This window comes from Balaenoptera ricei, chromosome 14, assembly GCF_028023285.1.
Source record: "Balaenoptera ricei isolate mBalRic1 chromosome 14, mBalRic1.hap2, whole genome shotgun sequence".
In the NCBI taxonomy this organism is placed as follows: domain Eukaryota; kingdom Metazoa; phylum Chordata; class Mammalia; order Artiodactyla; family Balaenopteridae; genus Balaenoptera; species Balaenoptera ricei.
The window spans coordinates 86,284,456-86,290,593 of NC_082652.1; positions in this window are offsets into that span (position 1 = coordinate 86,284,456).

The window sequence follows — 6,138 nt, forward strand, 5'->3', positions numbered from 1 at the left end:
GTCTGATTAACTTCATGTACAGTTTATTGAAAGCAAATAGACATGAAGGCTGCCAAAGCTTGAGGAAGTTGTACTGCCACAGAAATCACAGACCTTTACAAAGACTGTGGTTGTTTAATTTTTAGTTACCCTCTGTCCCATGCCTGTACCAGCCCCCATGAGGTATCTCTCCATCAACAACTTCAGATTAGACCACTGAGGATCACAGATAAGGAAGAACCTCCCAGAGTCTAAGAAAGACAACGCATGGGCAAGTTATTCACAGATAGCAGAAGGAGAGGAAATCAGCAGACTAACCCAGGAAGCAGTGTTTGGTAACTACCATGGACTCTTTCACATTCTTCCTATTTCTAACACCTGATCTCTTCCTCTAGGACCCCTCAAGTCTTACATTCATTTGTTTCCATTTCTTAGTCCTCTTCAATCTGGGTCCCAGGAATTTCATTCAACACATATGCCTATTGTATGAAAACACCTTTTTTATGCAATTACAGAACACAAAGATGAGTAAAATTAAGGTTTTTAGGAATAATGTTTGCTATCCAGTATGGTCAGACATATGATTTAAAGGCTATTATGAGAAATTTCCTACACTCAAATATTTTTCCCATAATGAATACCTTGACTTTGTTACATCAACTTTGAGAAAGAGGTGGGGCTTTTGTTCTAGTGGGTTCCTCATGGAAGAGGCTTTAGATAGATTAGGAGAGCATAGACTCAGGGACAGCTGAACATATGATTTCAAGTGGCACATAATTTGAATACTGTTGTGAGTAAAAACACCTACTTCACAATTTTTCCTGATCTGAAGGAGTCTCCCTTTAGTTCAGGACTTCTCCTGAACTCTCAGTTCAATAACCCCACGTTTCTAACCCCCCGGCGCCCTCACACACATTCCAAAGTTCTTTATTTTAACATGACTCTTCCATTTCCTGTACAGCAAGAGTTGCATGCAAAAGTATACTGCAGAAACAATTTTTTAAAAAGCAACGTGACATCTAGAATTTACTTTCCACACTGACTCTAGCTGAAGGACAAATCCTAATCCTCATCATAAACCAAAAGATGGAATGCCTTACTCCTTTTTATCATGTTTTCATTTTGAAGAGCAACAAGGCTAAATGTATTCACAATTTACTGCTCTCTTAAAGAAAGCAGTAATAGGGGCTTCCCTGGTGGCACAGTGGTTGAGAATCAGCCTGCCAATGCAGGGGACAAGGGTTCGAGCCCTGGTCTGGGAGGATCCCACATGCCGCGGAGCAACTAGGCCCGTGAGCCACAACTACTGAGCCTGCATGTCTGGAGCTTGTGCTCCGCAACAAGAGAGGCCACAACAGTGAGAGGCCCGCATACTGCGATGAAGAGTGGCCCCTGCTCATCGCAACTAGAGAAAGCCCTCTCACAGAAACGAAGACCCAACACAGCCAAAAATAAATAATTAATTAAATTAAAAAAAAAAAAAAGAAAGCAGTAATAGGGTTTCAGAATCAAGCTTCGGAGAGCACTTAAACATTTAGCAACATTAAAGCACTCTTTTTTCTACTACAATTTAATGCCTCTAATATAAGAATTATTCACATAAAATGTTTAAGTGTTGAACACCTCTGTATAGGACACTGAATAAAGGTTGAACAAAATAAATGTTTATGGAGTTCCTATTACATGACAGAATATTCCAGCATCAATTTTGATATGCTAATTAAAATGAATAGAATTAATTTATAAATAATAAACATTTTTTAAAGTCAGTGAAGGGGGAGACCTTCAAAAAGGTGGAGGAGTAAGACGTGGAGATCACTTTGTTCCCGACAAATACATCAGAAATACATCTCCATGTGGAACAACTACTACAGAACACCGACTGAACACTGGCAGAAGACCTCAGACTTCCCAAAAGGCAAGAAACTCCCCACATACCTGGGTAGAGCAAAAGAAAAAAGAAAAAACAGAGACAAGAGAATAGGGACGGGACCTGCCCCTCTGGGAGGGAGCTGTGAAGGAGGAAAAGTTTCCACACACTAGGAAGTCACTTCACGGGTGGAGATGGGGGTTAGCGGGGTGGGGGGGGGAAGCTTCAGAGCCACAAAGGACAGCGCAGTAATAGGGTTGCAGATGGCAAAGTGGAGAGATTCCCACACAGAGGATCAGTGCCGACCAGCACTCGCCAGCCCGAGAAGTTTGTCTGCTCACCCGCCAGGGCGGGTGGGGCCTGGGAGCTGAGGCTCATGCTTCAGAGGTAGGATCCCAGGGAGAGGACTGGGGCTGGATGCATGAACACAGCGTAAAGGAGGCTAGTGCACCACAGCTAGTCGGGAGGGAGTCCAGGAAAAGGTCTGGACCTGCAAAAGAGGCAAGAGGCCATTGTTTAGGGGTGCGCGAGGAGAGGGGATTCAGAGCACGGCCTAAACGAGCTCCAGAAATGGGTGCCAACCGCGGCTACCAGAGCAGACACCAGAGACGGGATTGAGACGCTAAGGCTGCTGCTGCAGCCACCAAGAAGCTTGTGTGCAAGCACAGGTCACTATCCCCACCTCCCCTCCTGGGAGCTTGTGCAGCCCACCACTGCAACAACGGAAAAACAACAAATAACATACAAGGGAATCCCCATAAGGTTAACAGCTGATCTTTCAGCAGAAACTCTGCAAGACAGAAGGAAGAGGCAAGACATATTTAAAGTGATGAAAAGGAAAAAGGTACAACCAAGATTACTCTAACCAGCAAGGATCTCATTCAGATTCAAGGGAAAAATTAAATCCTTTACAGACAAGCAAAAGCTAAGAGAATTCAGCACCACCAAACCAGCTTTACAACAAATGCTAAAGGAACTTTTCTAGGCAGGAAACACAAGAGAAGGAAAAGACCTACAATAACAAACCCAAAACCATTAAGAAAATGGTAATAAGAACATACATATCAATAACTACCTTAAATGTAAATGGATTAAATGCTCCAACCAAAAGACATAGACTGGTTGAATGGATACAAAAACAAGACCCGTATATACTGCCTACAAGAGACCCACTTCAGACCTAGGGACACATACAGACTGAAAGTGAGGGGATGGAAAACGATATTCCATGCAAATGGAAATCAAAAGAAAGCCGGAGTAGCAATTCTCATATCAGAAAAAATAGACTTTAAAACAAAGACTATTACAAGACACAAAGAAGGACACTACATAATGATCAAGGGATCAATCCAAGAAGAAGATATAACAGTTGTAAATATTTATGCACCCAACATAGGAGCACCTCAATACATAAGGCAAATGCTAACGGCCATAAAAGGGGAAATCGACAGTAACACAATCATAGTAGGGGGCTGTAACACCCCACTTTCACCAATGGACAGATCATCTGAAATGGAAATAAATAAAGAAACACAGGCTTTAAATGACACATTAAACAAGATGGACTTAAATGATATTTATAGGACATTCCATCCAAAAACAAGAGAATACACTTTCTTCTCAAGTGTCCATGGAACATTCTCCAGGATAGATCATATCTTGGGTCACAAATCAAGCCTTGGTAAATTTAAGAAAATTGAAATTGTATCAAGCATCTTTTCTGACCACAACACTATGAGACTAGATATCAATTACAGGAAAAAATGTGTAAAAAAATACAAACACATGGAGGCTAAAGAATAGATTACTAAATAACCAAGGGATCACTGAAGAAATCAAAGAGGAAATCAAAAAATACCTAGAAACAAATGACAATGAAAACATGATGACCCAAAACCTGTGGGATGCAGCAAAAGCAGTTCTAAGAGGGAAATTTATAGCAATACAACCCTACCTCAAGAAACAAGAAACATCTCAAATAAACCACCTAAGCTTACACCTAAAGCAATTAGAGGAAGAAGAACAAAAAAACCCCCAAAGTTAGTAGAAGGAAAGAAATCATAAATATCAGACCAGAAATAAATGAAAAAAAAATTAAGGAAACAATAGCAAAGATCAATAAAACTAAAAGCTGGTTCTTTGAGAAGATAAACAAAATTGATAAACGATTAGCCAGACTCACTAAGAAAAAAAGGGAGAAGACTCAAATCAATAGAATTAGAGATGAAAAAGGAGAAGTAACAACTGACACTGCAGAAACACAAAGCATAATGAGAGATTACTACAAGCAACTATATGCCCAAAAAAATGGAAAACCTGGAAGAAATGGACAAATTCTTAGAAAAGCACAACCTTCCGAGACTGAACCACAAAGAAATAGAGAATATAAACAGACTAATCACAAGCACTGAAATTGAAACTGTGATTAAATATCTTCCAACCAACAAAAGCCCAGGACCAGACGGCTTCACAGGCGAATTCTATCAAACATTTAGAGAAGAGCTCACACCTACCCTCTCAGGCTCTTCCAAAATATAGCAGATGGAGGAACACTCCCAAAATCATTCTAAAAGGCCACCATCACCCTGATACCAAAATCATACAAAGATGTCACAAAGAAAGAAAACTACAGTCCAATATAACTGATGAACATAGGTGCAAAAATCCTCAACAAAATACTAGCAAACAAAATCCAACAGCACATTAAAAGGATCAAACACCATGATCAAGTGAGGTTTATTCCAGGAATGCAAGGATTCTTCAATATACGCAAATCAATCAATGTGATAAACCATATAAACAAGTTGAAGGAGAAAAACCATATGATCATCTCAATAGATGCAGAAAAAGCTTTTGACAAAATTCAACACCCATTTATGATAAAAACCCTCCAGAAAGTAGGCATAGAGGGAACTTGCCTCAACATAATAAAGGCCATATGTGACAAACCCACAGCCAACATCATTCTCATTGGTGAAAAACTGAAACCATTTCCTCTAAGATCAAGAACAAGACAAGGATGTCCACTCTCACCACTAATATTCAACATAGTTTTGGAAGTTTTAGCCACAGCAATCAGAGAAGAAAGGGAAATAAAGGAATCCAAATCAAAAAAGAAGAAGTAAAACTGGCAGTGTTTGCAGATGACATGATACTATACATAGAGAATCTTAAAGATGCTACCAGAAAACTCCTAGAGCTAATCAATGAATTTGGTAAAGGAGCAGGATACAAAATTAATGCACAGAAATCTCTTGCATTCCTATACAGTAATGATGAAAAATCTGAAAGTGAAATTAAGAAAACACTCCCATTTACCATTCCAACAAAAAGAATAAAATATCTAGGAATAAACCTACCTAAGGAGACTAAAGACTTGTATGCAGAAAATTATAAGACACTGATGAAAGAAATTAAAGATGATACAAATAGATGGAGAGATATACCATGTCCTTGGACTGGAAGAATCAACACTGTGAAAATGACTCTACTACCCAAAGCAATCTACAGATTCAATGCAATCCCTATTAAACTACCACTGGCATTTTTCACAGAACTAGAATAAAAAATTTCGCAATTTGTATGGAAACACAAAAGACCCCGAATAGCCAAAGCAATCTTGAGAAAGAAAAACGGAGCTGAAGGAATCATGCTCCCAGACTTCAGACTAAACTACAAAGCTACAGTAATCAAAACAGTATGGTACTGGCACAAAAACAGAAATATAGATCAATAGAACAGGATAGAAAGTCCAGAGATAAACCCACGCACCTATGGTCACCTTATTTTTGATAAAGGAGGCAAGAGTATACAATGGAGAAAAGACAGCCTCTTCAATAAGTGGTGCTGGGAAAACTGGACAGCTGCATGTAAAAGAATGAAATTAGAACACTCCCTAACACCATACACAAAAGTAAACTCAAAATGGATTAAAACCTAAATGTAAGACCAGACACTATAAAATTCTTAGAGGAAAACAAAGGCAGAACACTCTATGACATAAATCACAGCAAGATCCTTTTAGATCCACTTCCTAGAGAAATGGAATTAAAAACAGAAATAAACAAATGGGACCTAATGAAACTTAAAATCTTTTGCACAGCAAAGGAAACCATAAACAAAGTGAAAAGACAAGCCTCAGAGTGGGAGAAAATATTTGCAAATGAAGCAACTGACAAATGATTAATCTCCAAAATTTACAAGCAGCTCATGCAGCTCAATATCAAAAAAAAAAAAACCCAATCCAAAAATGGGCCGAAGACCTAAATAGACATTTCCCCAAAGAAGTT